Genomic DNA, 22,034 nt, shown 5'->3' with positions numbered 1-22,034 from the left:
GGTTGGATTTATGGTAGGTGGATTTACCAATGACTCTGTGTGTGTGTGTGTGTGTGTGTGCGCACACTCATGCGCGCAGGCATCTAAAGAGCATCTCAAGATCAACAAGGCTGTCTTAACTTTCTGGGTTACCTAGGTGTCTTCAGTGCTTCATGTGTTCCCTTGAAACAGATATTCCTTGCCTTGATGGCTACCAACTCTCAACTGACCAGCTTCCCTCATAAATAACAAGGGGTAGGTTAGCTAGAATCTCTTCCTCCTGAGTGTACTGGGTTGTTCTCTTGTCACCCTGGTTATGCTGGGAACTACATTTCTGCAGTTTCCTTTCCTGTGTTAGAGTTGATTGAAAGTAAAGTTGCATGAAACTGGGGAGGCAAAGTATAGCAGCCATCAGGTTCTCAAGATCTCTCTTAGCGGTGGTGACAGACAGACAGGGTGGTGCTGGTGGATTCTGGTTTATTGTCAGTCTTTCCTGATCCACTCCCAGCCACTTTTCCCAATTACCGTCCCTGCTGAACAACACTCATCAAATTCAGTTTCAACACCAGACACATGGCTGCAAAACTCACACAGCACCAAAACCTGTCATAGATTTCTTCATTAGCCCCATTCACGATCCTAATGGTACGTGTGTTTTTCCTGCCAGCTCCATCTTGTTCAACACAATCAAGGCTGGTTATTGATTTTGCTCCCTTACTTGGACCTCTACTTCCCCAGCTCCTCCCACAACTGTGTAAGATCTAATTACTAAAATAAATTCATAATTTTGTAGGTGGTTCTGCTTCCCTGAATTAACCCTGATGAATACAGGCAGGCTGACCTACACTTCTGTACCATTTGAGACAGGGCAAAATTAAGTTGAGTTCAATTCCTTTAGACACTGGAAGGATATGGCCATGGTTGAAGACACTATATTTACATTTCCATTTGTTTATAATTAAAAGGAGACAGTATTGTTTTTCTTAGCAGTACAAGCCCCCCTTCCCTGCCAACATTATCCTTGTGCCTGTCCTTTGCACACAGGAAGGTGTACATGATTAAGGGGAAGATGTAGATGAATAATCTGATACATTTCCTGAGGCTGGTGGCTCATCTGCCATCTAGGGAGTGTTAGTTTAGTTAATTGAAGGACTTTTATTTTGTTGGGGAGACAACTTGGGGGCAGAGCCAAAATGCTAAGACAATAGAGGATATTGAAAATATTATTTTAGCAAAATAGACTAAAAAGAAATAAAGAGCTAAGGCTAAAAGAGATATATAAAAGAACAGAAGATCCAACAGAGATTTTCATTAGGTTGCTTGCAGTAGTCTATGAGAGATAAACCCTCTCTTTCATTTTTCTGTGGAAGCCAAAAAAATTGACATCTCACTCTTTTGTAGCATAGATTGACTTTATCAATGAGATATTTGCAGCAAACACAACAATGGATGAACAGTTCTTGAATGCTTATCCAGGCACTGCTCTAGCAGGGGGAATAGACTTTGACCAAGAGAATCACCTCCCCTCCTGACCAGCCCTACCATCATCAAGACTAAGGATAGGGGGTTGTTTATAGCTTAGAGGTAGAGTGCATGCTTAGTATGCATGGGGTCCCGGATTTGTTCCCCAGTACCTCCATTAAAAAAATATTTTTTTTTTAAAAAGACTAAGGGTAGGAACATTATTAGCAACTCACAGTCTGGGCATAAAACATGAGTTACTAAAAAAAACAGGGAAAAAGATCAAGAAAATGCACATAGTCCCCCAAGCTCTAAACAGCTTTTGAGAAGTGTGCTTAAATTTATCATAGCTAGACACTCCATGGATTGTGCTCCTCGAGAGGGAACCCATCCCTGTGCTGCTTTACTCATCAATAGGGAACTTGGGAGGAGACAGGGGGCATACAGTCAACCAACGGTGTGAGAACAAGAGCCATCTGGTCTGAGAAACACCTTGCTGGGAAGACCACTATCCAGGATGGCGAGTGACACCAGTGGGGTGCCACCTAGGAGACTTGTGGCTGCTAATCCAGCTTGTTGCTAAAGGTGGAAGAGAGGTAGTCACAGGGCACATTCAGCATGACAGACTTGCCTCTCCTCTGCAGGTCTTTTCTAAGAAGTACTCACTTGGATAGTTAGAGAAGTGAAGGATAAACCACTACTAGCATTCAGCTAACTCACAAAACCGCTGGACGCCTTTGTTTATCAAACAGGATTCCCAGCGTAAATTGGCTGAAATCATTCCTGTGACCTGGGTGGATGTATCCTAATCGATTTTTAGCATTTCAAATGTAAAATTCCGAAGATTGGGATCAAGATGCCAACACTGGAAAGAATGCTCAGAACAATTTCAAAGAGGTTCATTCCAGTTAAATTCAGAGAGATACATTATGGTGTCTAACTTCAAAGGGACCCATCTCCCAGGTGTTCATGAAAATCCTCTTTATTAACCACTGGAATTTGGCTTGAGAAGAACCTAGACAGCTGCCATGAGACTACAATGACACTTATTTTCTCTTATGTCACATATTAATTAGGCCAAGTAGAAGTTATAACAATATTCTGTTTTGTAAAGAGGTGTACCTCATGTCACTTGTTAAGTAAGTGGATGACTAAAATACACTGAAAAGCCCTATTTAAGTGGCAAATACCTGGCACTTAATTTAAAATCCATTACCTTGGAGCATTTTTAAGCGCCTCAAAATGAGATTACCAATTACAAATGTTCTCACACACAACACACACACGTACCCACGTATATTCTGTGTTATAAGCTTGTTAGTCTTATTTATGCATATTTTATTCTTCTATGTGAGAAGCATCTAACTCACCTAATATATCTCATTTTTTATTAAATTCCTTAGAAATATCAACTGAAAAATAAACAGCAGGTCTCTAGATTCGCTTTCCTAAGGATAACTTCTTGCCCTAATCTTCACAAAACATGTCTCAGGTTTCTCTTGGGAGGCAACTGGTCATCCTAAGAAATAATGTAAGAGGATTCTTTTTCTATAGAAAAGAAAGGTTTCTTTCTAATGTAAGAGGTCATTCTAAGAAATAATAAAATCTGGGGCAGTATACAAAGAACAATAATTCAACCTAGACCCGAGAAGTGGGGATGGAAACTTTTTATATTTATTCTAATTGTAAGCAAAAGTTACTGAGTATCTGATACTATGGAAACAGGAAACAGTGACAGATGCTATTAAAGTTGTGCTGTGATTATAAATTATATTTTCGTATTGAGGACCTTACACATCTTGGGAGGGTGCAGGTCCACTTCAGGAGTCTCAGAAGTAGGGTGAAGCATTAAGCCCTGAATATCTTAGTTATCCATATTAATTGGTCTGAAAATGACAGCTATGTGAAAATTGCAGGGTCAAAGATCTGCATTATTTACTGGTGGAACAAGCTTTCAATTCTTTAAGTAGAACGAAGAAATAAATATTTGCTGCGTGACTCGCTTGCAGAAAAGGTGAGATAAATTCATTAAAAAAAAATCTGTTACAAAGACTGACTGAAAACTAATGGTCTCCTTTACACATTAGGACTTAAAATGCAGCACTCAATAATAGGAAAGGCATTCTTAATCTCTTCACTGTTATTTAATTTAACATGTTGAGCAACAAGTTCATTAATCATTTCATATTAATATTCAAGTGAGAGGGAAGTTGCTGGGACACGTTCTATTCCATTTGGCTGGGTGTTGTCTTAGGCATGATGGGGAGGAGACAGGAAGGAAGATTAACTTTTCTGATACACTTATTTCTGCTTCATTATTCTGAAAGTCTTTTCTGAACCATTAGGAAAACTTAACGAGAGGACAGCCAGTCTTGACATCTGCCCAGTTCTAATAAATAAAACCTCTTTTAAATTCATAAGTTTACATTTGTTTATTCAAAATATAATCACCCCTATAAATCATGACAGGGGAAGAATAATCATTAATTTCATTCTAGATTTTCACTCACCTTTGGGGCATATGGTAGCTAATGAGGAAGGAAAAAGACAGCAACAACTTATTGAGATCTTGTGCTGGGCTCTGTACTCAACATTTAACATTCTTTTCTAATAAATTAATGTGCATGTGAGAAATCCTCTGTGTTCTATACACTGTGCAAAGTAATTATATGGGGAAAGGGTAATGTAAGAAAGACACTATGTAATTTACAGTATTTAGGCTGCCTATTGAACAATTAAATAGATTGTTATTAGTAAATATGAGCTGTATGAAATATTAATGATAATGTGTTGAAAGCATTAGAAACTCGATCTTATTTAGTGCTCACAATGACCCTAGAAGTGAATACTTTCATCCCTGTGTAATAGTCACGGCAACTGAGATTTAGCGATGTGAAGCAACTTGCCCAAGGTCACACAATGAAAAGCAAAATTGAAAGCCTGTACTGTAGTCAGATATGCAAGAAATGGAAGAGTGGCTCATTCAGGAAATTCATCACCCAGCATTTAGTAGGCTGGGACCTAAAGAAAGGGTAAAATCTGCAGCACTACAAGTCTAGGACTTTCCCTTGACCTCTTTGGTTATAAGTGAAGACTGGAGCCTCCCCTAAGTGTATACAGGCTCATTCATAGCCCAGACGTAATCACACTCACAAACGCAGACTCTGTTCTCCTGGTTTGCTCATATTCACTTTGAGCATCTCTCTAGGTTAGGGGAGGTTGTCACTGGTTTCCTCCTTGACCTGACATGTAACTCATTCATTTCCATGAGGAATCATGTGTTCTGTGTTAGTGAATAAGGTACAAAAGAGAAATGTAAGCATCATTACATTTCTTTGTTTTCTTCAAGCTCTTAGTTTACTTCTGCTTGAAATCAAAGTGAATTGTTTTTCCAGGTCTTGGTGCCATCTCTAAAACAAGGTGATTCTTTGCAGGGCTCAAGCATATAGTTAGAAACCTGGGTTAGACTGTCTCTTTAGCTCACTCCTGCTTCTCATTTCCATCACAGAAGACCTTCACCTTTTGAATGATCTCATTCAATACAATTTGCGTGGTGGGAACTGTTTAATTACCCTTTCTGGAACCCTTTGTTCAAAAATCTTCATTCTAGTTTTCAAAGGATAATGCAATAGAAACTAGACTTATTGGATATTAGACATCATCCTGAATCCCTTCTTATGAAGAACACAAATACCAGTTATGCTTTTTAGCTTCTTTTGCCCTCTGGGCAGAAAATGTCATCCAATTATGTTGCTACAAGTTTCCTTATGCCTCTTTCCTTATAAGTTAGAATCTCATTAGATTTTATGAAAAGTTTCAATAATATGCAGCGTATTGCAATTATGAGCTTTGGCATCTGTCATAATATGATCTTGCACAAACTTTGAGAGTATTTATTTATGGCTGTATGTCTCATTATGCACCCAGCTACAGCTTGCTAAAACTGAAACCATTTTTATGCCTACACTATGCCATGGAAGGAAGGAGGGCTCTCCTTTACAGATTGCTCTTTTCCCTTATGAACAAGTCCAAGAGCACAGCATGCTGTTGCTGAAGGCGTCCAGAGGAAACTGAGGTCAGGGTGTGACCAGTCAAGGCCCTAGAATCGCATCCTCTCAGGCTTCACAACTGACCCTCAGCTCCCCAGGCTCAGAAGCTCTATCTTGTCGGGAGTGTCCTGGGACTGATTAGATCTAAACACTGCGTTGAATTAGAACAGTTCTCATAAAAAGATATTCAAAACAAGAATGACCAGGTATTAATTAGCAATTACATAGATGACTGTTAAAGGAAACAGACGTATCTCCTGGTCAGTATTCTTTCCTTGGGACCCAGTGTATTTAAGCCAAGTTACAGTCAAAGTTGCTTAGCATTAAATCAGGATGAATTCATTATGCTTTGAATATTCAAAAGCCTCAAGATATTTTAGCTTGATGCATTTATCTAAAGAACTACTTGCTACCCAGACCATACAGGTTGAGTTTTGACTAGGGTCCCTTCCCCTAGGTACCGCTTGAACAGCGCCAGGATTTGTCTCTGTCTCCTTACTATCATCATGTTCTATTATTCACCAATCCATTTTTGTGATAGACACTTGATTAAAAAGAGAGAGAGAGAGAGAGCACAAGAACTTCTGATGTGGTCACAGTTAAATATGGCTGGCCTTGGGACCATTGTACCTTAAGAGGTTTTTGTAAAAAGGACCATTATATCTTAAGATGATTCTGACTTCATCCATAAGGTGTTTGATTTATAGTTTAATCCTCCAAAGGCAATCTTATTTTCCCCATTGTACCACCTTCACCTTCAATTTGGTCCATGATGGAGTACAGGAAATGGTCAGTTTATCACAGAGGAGTCATGAGGCCAACTCCAAGAGACAAGGAGCAAGCCAAAGGCATATCCGTGCTGTGGGCAGACAAATGGCAGAGTGTTTAGATCTAGAACACCTTAAATTAAGTTGATACGGTTCCTAGGATCCAAGGTAGATCTGGAAGATGATCTCCCTAGGAAAAACGAAACAAAACAAAACAAAAATCTAGACCTGGATCTTAACAGGAACTTCAGGGGCACTTGATCTAGAACTCAAGATAAACTTTAATATAGACGTAAGCCAAAAAGAATTGTTAAATGATTCTTGAGCAGTGTTTATTATGATTGTGAATTTTAGGGTCAGTCAGAGCTGGCTCTGCCACTTTTTAGCTGTGAATTTGGTTAACTTATCCTGTCCAAGTGACTGTTTCTTCACTTGGGAAATTGGGGAAATAATAACACCTACCTCTCAGGGCTCAGACAGTTTGTGAGAAAATTTAGTTCCGTGCCCATACCATAGAGAATACTCAGTAAATGAAAGCTGTTATATTTACCAGATTTAAGTGTTGATTTTATTTTATTTGAGAAGGCTTGTCAATTGATGGCTTAAGAGGAACACTGCGCTTTATTTATAAAGTAAGTATATGTAATAAGGAATGAATTTAGGCTTTTACTGGGGGATGAGTTGCTGTATATAAAATCCATACTTAATTAAAAATCCAGACATATCTTCTGTAACCGATATGCAAGACTAGCTATCACAAACGTATATGCCACAGAGATGAAACCAGTCAGGGTACAGGCTCTGCAGACCAAATGTCCGGCTTCCAACGCTGGCTTCTTTCCCTGCCTGACGTATAGACTTGGCCATGTTATGTACCATCCTTCTAAGTACAAAATAGGAATAATGACTGTAATTTTCTAAAGATTGTGGGAACTAAGTGAATTAACTCTAAAATACCACAAAGAATACCTGGATCATCATGAACATCCCATAAGTGAACCTAGTATTATGTAGCTGGTTTTAGTTAAACATGACAATATGTAGACATTGGTGTTTAGATAAATTAATCTCCCATTATACTTCCTACTCTCGAGTCTCATTTTCTCTTCTATCCAAAGCAGAATTATGCATTTGTCTTCCTGCAGTTTCCTTAGGACTTTTCCAAGTTGCTTTTCATATAAGACCCTACTATCATATGCAGAGAGGCAGTCAAGTGTGAACTCAGTCTCCAGGAGGCAACCCCTAACACATCTTTACCTCTGCAGGAGCCTATTTTTTGTGTCTAAAGAAAAGAAAAAAAGAAAGAAGGAAGAGTGAGAAAGAACAAGCAAACAAATGGAAAATCAATCACCACATTCCAGGGCTGATAACTAGCTATTTCTGTGGGTTCATTAGTTGGGAACATCGGGGGAGGATGCGCTAATATCAGTGATAGTTACTCATTTATTCATTCATTCATTCAACAGATATATACTGACCACCCTCCAGAGCTGGCATTAGTTGTCTGGTGAATGATAGATAAAAGCCACTGTCCTTTCCTCAGAGATGCTCCTAGTCTGGTGGAGTGACCAATTTTTAGTTTGTTGGGGCTGTCTTAAGAAAGTGCCATAGGCTGTGAAGCTTAAACAGCAGAAATTTATTTTCTCACAATTCCAGATGTTAGAAGTCCAAAATCAAGGTGTCTGCAAGGCTAGGTTCTTTTGAGGCCTCCATCCTTGACTCAGAGATGGCTACTTCTCTGCAGCTTTACATAGTCTCCCCTCTGTGTCCAAATTCCTCTTTCTTGTAAGGACACCAGCCATGTTCGATGAGGGCCCATCCTAATGATCCCATTTTAACTTAATTACCTCTTTAAAGAACTTATCTCTAAATACAGTCACATTCTGAGGTATTGGAGGGGGGTTAGGATTTCAAGAAATGAATTTTTAGAGGACACAAATCAATCCATAACACTAATATATGGGTGATTTTCATATGGTGTGTGATGAGTAGGGAGATAGAGTAAGTGTATGATCATATGGGAACTTAACACTGATTGGGGTGTGGGGGTGAGAAGTGGGGAAGGAGAGGGTGAGGGAGGATAGAAACCCTAGAACCTTCTGCTAGTTCCTCACTTCAGGGGCACTTTGAGTCCAAGGGTCCCCAGATCACCACCCAGACTATTCTCTTCTCCCACTTCCAGGACTTTCTTCTCCAAAGATCAGAAATTGACTGACCTGACTTCCTTGCCCCTTCACATACTGCCTTTAGAGAGTGATCCCTAGGTTTTTTACAACTGCAGAAAGGCAATGCGGTTTTTCTTATACAACTTCTCCCAGCTCTGCTGAATAAAGCACACAGCTGTTTGAAGGTTTTTTTTCAGTTCTTATTTTTTATTGAAGTGTAGTCAATTTACAGTGTCAGTTTCAGGTGTACAGTACCCACTAAAAAAATAAATAAATAAACCTAATCTCCCCTTCCCCTCCAAAAAAAAAAAAAAAAAGAAAAAGAAAAAAGAAAAACACTGAATATATTCTTGAGCCAGAAAAAGAAAACATTTAATTAATTCTGTTTCTTATTTTAGTGCAGAACACACAACAGTGATCTACAAAGGAATGAGAATGTTGAAATATGTGGTTTAAAGTTTTTATTCCGTATAGTCATAGAATATTTCACAGAGCAACAAAATTCTATTATTTGGGCAACAGAAGCTATAGAGAGTAGGAAAGTAGAAGGGGAACTCTTGACTGGAGTAAATATACCAAAGGTTGATGAGGCTTTAAAAGGTGGAGATGTCTCCCCAGGTTAAGTGTTACAAAATCTGAAGAAAATAAGATTTTAATAATTATCATAACAAAGGATGGGTTTTCATCTTTGCTAAAAATGGACTTCAGGTGAAGATAGCTCTTAGGAATAATGAAACATCTTTATTAACTCATGAAACTAATGCAAAGTTCATTTTTTAAATCTCAGATGAAATGCCTGTTTTGAATCCATTTTCTCTTAAAATAGGACATTCGTCAGGATCCTTCCATGAATGTCTAGCAGGGTGGGGTGGAGGTGGAATGAGACATTGAGCACAGCTCAGGAGCTTGGTATGTTCTGTTGTGGAACTTGTTGGTTAAATGATTGAACGCCCTCAAAGGGCAGAGGCAGCATCCCCATAGGATCAGAGAGAAGACTAATGTCAGCATCATCCACTCTCCTTTCCTTTTCTTTTCTCTCTCTCTCTCTCTTTCTTTCTTTCCCCCACCTGCTTTTCTTTGTCTCATTAATTGCCTTATAGAAGATGATAAACATATCGCTTCCCTAGTTAGGGTCATTGATGCTCCCTAGAAGACTGATATTTACCCTCCAGAATTCCATATTTGGATCATGTCAAATAGTCACCTCACGCCACCTAGCTCTTTCCCTTCTTTGGAGAGTTTGCTGCCATTAGTTCCTTCAGAAAAAAAAAAATCCATCACCCCTTATAATAGGGAAGGAATTTGAAGAAACAAAACTTACGCCTATGAAACAGTTACAAAGAAATTCCAGATATTGTAAAAATTCCAAAGCACCCTCATTTTTTTTTCCAGTCAAAATGTGCTATATTCATTAGGAATAGGAAAAATTAAAGTGGGTGGAAGAGTCCCAAGGAAGATCTCATAAAGTAAGCAGAGTTTACTTTGAACATTGAAAGATAAAATAGCTAACTCAGCATACTAAACTAGTAAGAGCTATCATGTACTGAGTTCTTAGTATGTGTCTGGAACTGTACTCAGCACTTGTTTCTAAATTTTGGAAATCACAACACCTCCCTGAGACATATTCTATCCTCACCTGTATTTCACAGGTGAGGAAACTGAGACTTAGTACTGTCAACTTGTTGACTGCCACACAGCTTGTCAGTGGAGGAGCAGGCTTTTCATCGTGGACACTTTGACTCAGGAACATCTGTTACTAACCTCTCCCTTGTGCTACTAGAGGTGAGGCAGATGGTTCCGCTGCTATTCAGAGATGCCAGGTCAAACAGCCCCCAGTGTCACTTCTTCATAAAACAAGAGCAAAAGAACAAAAACATTGAGCCACGATCAGCCTGTAATCAGAGTGGGGAGTCTTATTCTTCCATGAGAGTACTGTCAGGCTGGCTCTGTGATATAAATTGGAAATGTGTAGTTTGCCTTTAAGTCATACTAATCTCAATGATTCTAAGTCAGAAGAAGTAATTATCGAAGCTTTGGGAGTTATTTGCGCCAGTGATGTAATGGTTTTCTTCACTATTCATTTATTTATTAGACATTTATTGAGACTCTCCAATGGGTGAGATATTCACTAAAAAGGAGAGGAGACACAGCAAAAGGGGTAAGACACAGCTCTTACTCACAAGGACCTCACAGCCTGCTTGGAGAGCAGACACGTAAGTGTATAAATTACTTCATCACCTCGTGAACGTTGTAATGAAAGTTACTAGATTTTTTTTCTAACTTCAGCTTATTGCAGAACTAAAACTAATATCTTTATTTGGGCTCTGACTTGGAATAAATCTTACTTTGCCTCCTGAGACATTGAAAGCTCTGTTGAGAAACTAATAAGTTCAGCCCAAATTCTCAGCAGTGTGCTTGCTGAGAAATAACATATTTTGAGAAGAAGAAAAGGAATAAGGCAGTTCAGCTTCCTAGAACTTGATTCTAATATTCAGAGGAAAATTCAGGCTCTAGTTATCTAAAGAAGCAGGTGGAGACAGTTAAGAAATTAGCATAAGTTAAATAATGAAACATTCACAATTACACAATTGAATTATTGAAATCCCTGGCATAAACACATTTCTGTGTCATATGCTATTTTATTATTGCTAGTAGAAGGGAGTCATGTATAACTTAAAGAGATACTTTAATTAGAATATCAATTATTTTCAATATATATACATAAAAGAAAAAATAGACAAGAGGCATATTTAAAGCTATAAATTTCAGCATCGCTTGTCTAGTGGAATATGATGTTTTAGAATGAGGTTTCAGAATTTCCAATACATTTATATACTTTGAATTTTTATAGAGTAGAAAATGTCTTGGTCATTTTTTAGGGTTTTGATACTATATTCAGTATTCTGGCAAACTACAGATAAAGTAAATGTCTGTTCAAATATTTGACAAGGAGTTTATAAAGAAAAATATAAATGATATAAAATACAGACTATAATATAATGAAAAGGCACAGCAAATACTTTCTGTTTTATACACTCATATTTCTCAATCTTTGTAACTATCTGCTAAGGTATTATGCAATATTGGGAGATAGATGAATTGACAAGACATAGTGAAAGGGATTTTCATTATTGGCATCACCAGCAGAGCAGGGAAAATCCAGGATCAGAGCAGAAAAAGTCACAAAATTCTTTACTCTGTTCAACCGGCTTCCATTTACAATTTGCTCTGTGGTTTGTAGGTGAGACTCATTCAGCCTGCTGGTTCCCTCTTGGCCAGTAGGACACGCTGCCTTTGAAATTCAAAGACTTTGGATATTAACTATGGCTCTGCCTTATATTAGCTTCAAGACTTTTGACAACCAGTTTTATCCTTCTTTTATAAAATGTGAAAAATCATATACATTTCATATCATGGTTGTAAGGGTTAAATTAGATGATATATGTCATCCACGGTTTCCGCCTATTTACCTGTTACTGAAACCCTCAGCTAGCTGTCCTCACCTTTGAGCAATGCTCTTACGTAATCCATTGGAAAGAGTTACAGAGTTTGTTAACTTGGCCTCCAGGACAAATCTTGAATGTGTGTACTTTTCTACATCTTCCCTGATTACCCTCTAGACCAGGAATTAGTAACACTGGAAACCAGGGTCAGCTATGTAATTTGCAGGGCTCAGCTAATGTTTCTGTCATTAGAGACATTTTTGTTGTTATTGCACAAAAGCATACTAGCCTGAAAACGTTTAGGGTCAAATTCTAGGTTTTGCCACTTACTAGCCATTATCATTTGGACCAGGTCCCTCTCTGGGTTTCACTCCTTCATCTTTAAACATGGTCTAATTCTTTAAAATTCTGTAGGTCCTAAAATTCTGTAGCATTAAAAAAAATTTATAAGGATTGTTTTAGAGTAAGAACATTAACAAAATTATCAAGAAGATGCCACAATAGATAAATAACAGGACATATTCTCTAGTAATCTATTTGCTTTATGAAATGCACTAGGGTTGGTACATAATCTTCAGAAATTGAACCTTTGGGAAACTCTCTCAAAGAACATGTACCCTAAATGAAAACATTCATTCCAATACATCAAATGTGTCAGAGTTAAAGCAAATTAATTGACTTAAAAAATAATTTCCTTCTTGGATAAATTGGGAGTTTGAGATTTGCAGATACTAACTAATATATATAAAATAAACAACAAGTTTCTACTGTATAGCACAGGGAACTATATTCAATATCTTGTAGTAACTTATGATGAAAAAGGATGTGAAAATGAATATATGTATGTTCCTATATGACTGAAGCATTGTGCTATGCACCAGAAACCGACACATTGTAAACTGACTATACTTCAATAAAAAAAATATATAAAATAATAATAATAATCAAGTACTGAGTGTCTACAAAAAAAATCATTTCCAACTTAATGACCTGCCATTGTTAAGAAAGGCCTTGTGGAAAGGACTGATCTTGCTAAAGTCAACTCTGAAAATAGGACAGATAAAACCTTACCTGCGGTACAGTTTTCCAGTTTCTGTGTACATGGAGGGGGAGGGGAGTTTATATACAAATGGATTCCTTCAACCCTTAATGAAGACAAGATGTAGTGCTCGCCCTTGGCAAAATTGTGGTTGACCATTCATCTTGGTGGTGTTCTGTCAATTCTCCATCACCCCAATCTAACTTCCATTCACCCACCATCAATTTCTGCTTCTCTGCTGAGGGAAAAGATTTATAATTGTCAGAAGCCAAGCAGCCTCTTCAAGGTACTGCAGGGCCGTAGCTGTCATGTAAGTAGGGGCTGCAGAGGACAGAAGGAGGTGATGGGCATTGTTTGAGTTTGCCCTCCTGGTCATTTCACTCTGCTCTCCCCTCCCCCGATGTGCACCTGGTTCTGTTATCAGCATCGTGCAGGAATGACTGGTGTGAAAAGCCTCTGGTGAACCATTGCTGAGTCTTCACAAACACCTATGATCACCCGTTGCAGCCTCTTTCCCCTTTGCCTCCGTGGTCGCTGATGTAACTGCTGACTGCTTGGGGGTTGTTGATAGGGCCAGAAGTGCCCCTAGTTGCTGTGCTTTCTATTCGCAGAGGTTCTCTGGTACTTGTCATAGTAGATTCACGACTTTACAGTTGGACAGCAGTTTAGAGTTCATTTTTCCAAAGTCTTACCCACTGCAGAAATTCTCTCCATTATATCTCCAAAAGATCATCTGTCTTTTAGTTTCTGCTTGAACCACATTCTGTGCTAGGGAACTCACTAGTTTCATTTTTTGTTTTTTGATTTTTGGTTTTTTCGACAATTCATTCTTCTGCTAGACACATCTAATTGGTAGAAAGTAACTTCTGGTCCTGACTCAAACTAGACTTTCCTCTGACTTCTACTCATTGATCTCAGTTCTATCCCATCGAAACAACACATAATAAAGTTACTTTTCCCCTCCTAAGTGTCAGGTTAGCTCTCATGTTTCCTTAAGTCAGGGGTTCAAAACTTGTGTTGTGCAGCCTGAATGAAATTCATAATTATACTTTTTTTGGCTTACACAATGATGTCCCTCCTCTGTGTTTTAAAATTTAATTGGCTTATTTTTATGTTGCTATCATTTTATAGTGCTTAATGTCTGCCATTTCAAAAATGGTCTACAAATATTAACTCATTCTCTACTCTTAGCAGCCCTATGAAGTATAGTTTTTTATTCTATTATTACCCCCTTTTTAATAATGAGAAAGCAGAGGCACAGGGGAGCAAGTCAGTAGTGGAGCTGGGATTCAAACCCAGGCACACTGGTCATAGAGTCCATGCCCTTCTTGGACAAAATGCTGTGCTGCACCCTTTAAAATACTAACATTTTATTGGGTAATCCCAATGTCTGCTTTCCCTTGAAATGTGAGATATTTTATTTATACTGACCTCTCAAAACCGTAAGGCAAAAAACCACATTTAGATGGGAAAATGAGCTGTCAGTTTGCCTCACTTTGAAAGCATTCTTCTACTTCCCTAACCTACACGCTTGTTTACGCTTCCCACCTATTTTCGCTAAGTATTTATGACATTGGAGCCAAAGTTTATCTTTTCCATGTTATATATATTTTCTTCAATTATATTTCATGGGCTCAGAGTTCAAAGTTCTTGAATGAAGAGAGACAGTGGAAAACAGTATAGACAAAGACAGGTTTGGGGAAGCCCACTTGTACTTCCTTTTTGTGTGCTGGTATGAGGAGTCTTAAGGAGAAAAAAAAAAAGTTTACCTGATAATAAAATACTTCCTAAAGGTCATGGTATGTGAAAGAATTTGAGGCCAAGTAGAATTAAAATGTTTGAAGGCATTTTAATAATGTCAGTGATTTGAGATCCTGTGGGAACATGGCACTGTGAGTATGGCAAAGATTACTGGCTAGACTTTCTATCTATCCCAGGTAGGAGTTATTCTATGATTTTACTCCTTTGAATGGGTGTCTTTGTCACTGAGAATAAGGGAAGAAACAGCAAAAGGTGCCTTTAAACATATTAGATAAAGAAATGACTAACTCACATGTGAAATCAACCAATCAAACATATGTATGACTACTTAATATTGACAAGAGAATAGTGAACTAAAAGGGAGGGGGAATCAGAAACGGCCTTGTTTAAATATAGACAATAAACTTACAATTACCAGAGGGGAAAGGGGATGGGAAGGGATAAACTGGAACTTCGAGATTTGCAGACACGAGGTACTATATTTAAAATAAAATAAACAGCAAGTTTCTTCTGTATAGCACAGGGAACTATATTCAATATCTTGGAGTAATCTATAATGAAAAAGAATATGGAAAGGAATATATGTATGTATACGTATGGCTGAAACATTATGCTGTACACCAGAAATTGACACAATATTGTAAACTGACTAGACTTCAACCAAAAAAAGACCAAAAAAAGACAACTTTCAGAATAAATACATTATGAAACATACAACTTTAGCCTTAAGAACCCATTATAATTTTGTTTAAATAATTCTAGAAAAAAAGTGGATTATTTATATATAATGGATTTATGTATAAAACTTGCTTTCATATATTCTTCCTTTGATTTATACAACAAGCCTTTAGGTACCCTCATTGTGTTATGTGCGTTTTGCTTTACCCTTCTCTTAAAAACCCATTTCCTTACAACCACAGTTTTGCCATGTATACAAAGCATTCCAAGTAGCTGAATTCAGACGCATGAAATTCTTCCAGATCCAGATTTCTTTCTGCTTTCCCCAAACCTCTTAATGAACTGACACCCTCCTTTCTCAAATTCCTTCAGTTCTAAATCTTTGACTCACTTCTTTAGCCCATATAAATGAAAATTCAGCATCTAGACTACTGGCGTTGAATCCTCACCAGTCCCCGACTTGGCAGTCACATCAGACAGTAAACCCAATGAAACCCATTCAGCCCAAGGTCTCAGTCCCAGTTTAACAAGGTAAGGATCAGACAGTATAAAAGAAAATCAAACAGGTTAAGTCACTGGGCCATCATCAGTACTGTAATGGCACATTTATAATTATAGTTGTAGCTCTTAAGTTTGGCTACAAGTAACAGAAAAACTGCAAATCACAGTAGCTTACACATGAGAGAAATGCCCAGAGATTATTCATTCAAGGATAGTTAGCTAGGCACAGAGTTCGGGAGCTGGGCCCCTTCTGCCTTATGGTTCTGTTGCCCCTGTTCTCATTCCCGTCTTACCTCGGAGTCCAACATGGCAGCAGGAGCTCCAGTCATTTCATTTGCACTTTTAGCTTATAGAACAGAAAAGAGGATCAAGAAGGCTAGGGCCTTTCCACTTAAGATCACTTCTGAAGCCTTGCAGTCATCTGAGTTTGAATCCTGGACCCTTCAGCTGTGTGTCCTGGGTGAGTCATTTAACCCCTGTGAACTCTGCCTTCCATATCTGTAAAATCTGGATATGATTTCACTGAGCTAATGAGAGTTTTGTGACCTATACATTAAATGATCAATTTAAGGTATGTGGAATTACCTGTGCCTGACCCAGGAAATTATCATCATTATCATCATCATCAACAAAATCAGTATAATTATTAATGATGATGATTATTAGTTGATGAGTTGTAAAAATTACCTTAAACCTCAGACTTTTGGAATTGTCATCTCTGTTCTTTGTGTGTTAGTTAACGTGTGTTTAAGAGTTACTATAGTTTACTTGCCTGATAACAAGTTTAACAAAATCAGGTTCACTCCTTTAATGCCTATTTAATGACTAGGTGTTTCCTTTCCCTCCTCCTTTGTATGTATTTGCAAGTATTTTTGTCTTAACTCTCTCCCTACCCGTATTTGCTCATATGTATCTCTGACCCAAGGTGATATTTAAGGAGGAAAGCATTACAGCTCCAAGGTCTACTTGGCCATATTTAATAGTGAAATAACGAATGATCTGAAAAGAGAAGGCTGCTGGTTATCTTTATATCCCACCCCCGTCCCTGCTTGTGCCCAGATGAGGAAATAAAATGAAGACGACGTTGCTAAGAAACATTAAGGATAAGCAAAAAATTAAGTCTTTCATAAATCAATCAATAAAGACTTCAGAATAGGAAACAACACTGAAATGATTTTAAAATGACTTAGGCAGACATTTGCCAAGTGGGAAAAAAAAGTCACTCAAACTGATTGATTAGCTGGATCCACTTAAGACAAGTGAACTTATCTCTTTGTAGACAGAATCCAAAAGATCTGCTGTATGCCCACTCCTTTAAGGATAAAATATACTTGGCCATTTGGTCCTTTATTTGTATCGTGTATGCCTGGCATTTCCACGTGGATGGAACAGGATTTACCAGGAAGTTGTGTGATTCTCTTTTCCAGGAGCTGGTGGCAGTTTGGCAAGTAATTTTATTGTCTAGAATGGTGAATTACTTGTATCATTTGGATTTGAAAGATGATTCAAATAATAAATGGGGTTTTATGGGTAAATTGTTTTTATCATTTTTTTCTATATCTGTCTCTTTCCCTACTTCTTCTCTGACAATTAAACAGAAGTTAACACATATTTATTGACCACTTAACCACAGCACAGGCAGGGCATGTGTGCTAAATGTTTTATGAGATGTAGTTCCTGCCCTCAAGGAATGTACTATCTAGCAATGATTAATGGTTTTGTTACTTCACTAGTTTGCTGCTCAATGAACTGTCTGCTCTTATCACTGTTGTTATTATCATTGTCTCATGAATTTCCTCTTCTGTTAACATTTCACTTTAAAGCTATCTGACCAATTGATCTAAACTCCTAAAAATATTTAACCAGCAGTTTCCAAGGACTATTAGGAATGGAAAAGAAGAAAAAATGGTATCTTTATATTTGCAATGTACCTTTTCTCTCACCAAAAAGAAAAGAAAAGAAAAGAAAAACCCAGATTGCAGAATTCTTAAATGATTTCAAACTGCAAATGGGAAAGCTGCAACTGTAGTGAGGAAAAAAAAAAATTGGAACATAATTCCAAATATTGTAACTCAACAGGGAATGGGTGGGTGGGAGGGTGTCTTTGTGATACCTGAAATATTTGACAGGGAAAAAAAACAAACAAACAGAAAATGTAGTTTAGAATTAATTTAAGAGGATGAATACCTCAAGAGGACTTCTAAATAATTTTCCATACAAGGTTGTGGATTATGGTGACCATGTCTTCTCTTTGGCAGGAAGTTCTCTGTGCTGTCTATGCATTTCTCCTGTGTTTTTAAGATGCTGGGATCTTTTGAATTAGGCAGAAGGGGCCATACTCAGTAACTTCAACAGTTTAGCACTAATAAAGACGAAGATGATTGTATATAATAGGATTTCAGGATTTTAGCAACCCCAGTTTGGATGACAAATACTATCGTGTCAAGTATTTTATGACATATGAGATTATGCTTATTCCCTAAGGGGTGTTTTTCACTTCCATTTTACCTGGTCTTAGGATCTGTACTGAATGGCTGAAGTAGTTAAAGCTGTGAAATTTGATTCCTTCCGAACACTGAGGGGAAAATGTTGAATAAATCTGCATAAAAGTCATCCACAACATAAAGTCTAGGAGCCTAGCGTATGTGTTCATCATTGCTTTGTGCTGTTTGCAAACAACCACCAAATTTGGCCCAAGACAAAATCAAGAATATTGCCTCATTAACAAATTTGGCAGTACTGTAGTGACAGTAATCGCATTTCTATTCTATTTTCATATTCAAGACTTCAAAGAAGCTTAAAAAATATTCATTAACGAAGCAGGTCGCAGCATGCCAAGGAGCTGCATCAGCACTGTTGGATAGAATTTTGTGAGCATTATCTGGGAGGGCAGAGTTTAGTTTTTGCTGCAGGAAATACACACACAAAAACATGCCAGATAAGATAAATGAAAGTGTTCTCTTAAAAATAAATGAAATACATATAACTGAATCCCTATGCTATACACCAGAAATGAACACATTGTAATTCGACTATACTTCAGTTAAAAAAATAAAAAATAAAAATAAATAAATAGAGTTTCTCCATAAAAGGGAAAAAATCCTACAGTGCAATTTGTTGTTTGGATTTTGAGTACAATGGTCAGTCATGAATGAACAATATCATTTAAAGAACTTTTCAAACACTGAACTTCCACTACATACAATTAAGTTATATAAGATAGCTAGAAAATATACCAAATATGCCAAGTTTTTCAACCTTACTCAAAAAGTATATGAGTCAAGTAAATTGAAGGATTTGTTTGTAAAAGTAGAAGATGCAGCGATATGAATGAGACAGGAAAATCAGTTTCAATACCACATGTAAGGTAAATGTTGTAGAATTTCAGGTAATCATATTGAAAAGGGAACGAAAGTGAGAAAATCAGAAACTCTGGTTTCTCTAAGAAGATTGTGGGAAGGGCCAGACTGGAGGAGAAACATGCTGGGACAGGGCATTCCTTGCTTGTCTTCGTGATGTGGTGTGCCTGCAGTTCTGACACAGGTTTTACCTTAGTTTTATTTCACAGTTGATCATCGATGTTGGAAAGGGAGCTGATATTACCTGTATATTTTGTGGATGGTTCACGTGTCTATAATTATAGCAATAAAGATCCTAGAAAATAATTTATCTTGACTTTGAAACTAAATCAGAAACCTCAGTATAGAGAAGGAAGAGGAGTGGCTAAGGTGATGGGTAATTGCCTAACTTACATGTCTAGTGTTTGACTGGAGTGATGGGAGAAATTGTGGCCCCTCGTCTGCTATATCTAGTAGATATCAAGTTTACAATTTCTAGAAGGAAGTTTAGGCTTCTTCATAGGATATTTGGATTCCAGAAAATCATGATCCTTTTGTACATTTGCTCTAGTTCATTGTATTGAACCAGCTTTGAGCTATTTGCACAGGTTTATCTATCATCCATCCATCTATCTATCTATCTACCTACCTACCTATTATCTATCTATCTACTATCTATCATCTATCATCTATCTATCTGAGAACTAATAGGTACAATTAATGAGGCAAATTTAATAGAGTAAAACGTAATTAAATGACCTAGGCTATGGCTAAATTAAATTATAGACATTATGAAACCAGTCCTTTGGTCATTGGATATTATGTCAGTTTGTCCAGGGAATATTCTTTCTTCAGAGAAACTCAGAGAGGTATCAGGGTGCCTCCATAGCATATTAATAGTCCAGAGCACAAATTGGGTTGGTGTACATAAACCCAAAGATTGACCACCACAATAGGTCATGGTATCTTAAAGCTGGATCACACACGTGGCCTCTTCTTTCTCCTGCAACAAGGATGTGTTTATATAAATGTTTGTTGTAAAAAATGCATTTACTTTTTCCCATACAAAATTTGAGGTCATTTAGAAATAATGCATATAATGAGATGAAATAAACAATAAAATAGGATAAAAAGGAATATATCTAAAAATCAAGACTAGGAAACTATGAATTATAGTAAAAAGCTAAGTAGAAGAAAAGAGAACATATAAAACTTATTCAAGAGTGTCAAATCCACACAGTTGCTGGAGTTTGCTTTCCTGATAGATGAAGCTAAAAGAGAAGAATGAGCCAATCCAAGTCTTCTCTTTAAGTATAGAGAATGAAATGGCTGCTGTTCCAGTTAATAAACTTTATCTGTGCTGTTTAGTTCTAAAATGCTAAATTTCATTTTCATATCACTCCTTGAGACCAGGAAGGGAAGTTCTTACTTCCCAATCTGTAAGTAATAAAAAAAAATGCAGGCACAGAAAAATTAGATGCCAAATCAAGAATCACACGATTACTTACTGAAAGCTTTGGATTTAAGACCAAGTATATTGGCTTCTGGTCAAGTGTACTTTTCCTAACATCCCAAGTTCATCCCTTGCTTGAGGACCAGATGGAGAGCAGCCACACCTTGTCTGGGGTTAGAGGAGCCTGATTTTGCTTCTTAAGGGTCAAGTGACACAGAGATAGATAAGTATACAGTATCCCATATAGTCACAGAGGATAATAGGGGCCCCAAAAGTATTGGTTGATTAATTAAATACAGTTTCCCTCCTATAGCATTCATAATTTCCAATACGACTTAGGAGGGTACAATACTATGAAAGGATATCACTCTTCCCATGAGTAGCTAAAATTTCATTCTCAGTGAACTAGGAGTAAATATGAATAAATACATTGTTAACTGTTTAAAAACCCTCATTTCAGTTTGTTTGGCCATATCCTGGCTCATTTTATTTGGCTTCTTTGAATACATTTGTAAAATCCTTCCTTATTCACTTGATCAATGATAGAGCATTCCTAAGACCAGTATTTTGATGGAAAATACAAAATAGATGTGTATCTATGGTGCTAAACCTGTCATTATAAAGCAGCTGAGCATCAAATGATGCTTAAGATGTTCCAAAAGCCATCCTGATCTCACCTAGGCTTAAGATGGGGTCTCAGTTGTCCTCATTCACATGTTTAGCATTTGGTTGCGATAACCGGAGCAACTGGAACCCCAGGTCTCAAACATCTAACTGATAGTTTGGGTTTCTTCATGTGGCATTTGGATTCCAAAAAAATCTGAAGCATAAAAATCAAAAAGTAAAACAAAATCAAGTATTTTACAAGCCTCTGCATGCATAACGTTTGTTAATAAGAGGAATTCGAATTACTGGGGCCTTTTTTTTTCAGTGTTCTACAATGCTAGCTTGATTTCAGTTTTTTCTCATTACCTTGTAAAATACAAACAAGTTGTTAAATTGACTTGACTCTCTTTCTTGTTATCGTATTAAAAATATCTCATAAATCAGCTGAATAAGACTATACTGTGGAGCTGTTGTATTTAGGGCAGTACATTAGATGTTAGGAGGGAGTTAAAAGGGCCCCTCCGTGATTCAGTTTGTTACACTTGGTGTTCTCCTTGACTGGATCATGAGATCGCTGTCAGTGTTTTAAATTTTTTTTTACATGTTGGACAGATTCTGTAGAACAGAAACTCTGCTGCTTCTAACTCTTCTTTTGGAACTGGAAAATCACTACTCATAGAAGGAGCAAAGCAACAAAATGTTGACGACTCATTGCTATAAACCATTGCTACTGTTAGAGACGGGTGGAGGCTAGGATCAATGAGAGACAAATATTCCCTACCTGTGGCCACCCC

This window comes from Camelus ferus, chromosome 5 (assembly GCF_009834535.1).
Source record: "Camelus ferus isolate YT-003-E chromosome 5, BCGSAC_Cfer_1.0, whole genome shotgun sequence".
NCBI lineage: Eukaryota > Metazoa > Chordata > Mammalia > Artiodactyla > Camelidae > Camelus > Camelus ferus.
This window is presented reverse-complemented; position numbering follows the sequence as displayed.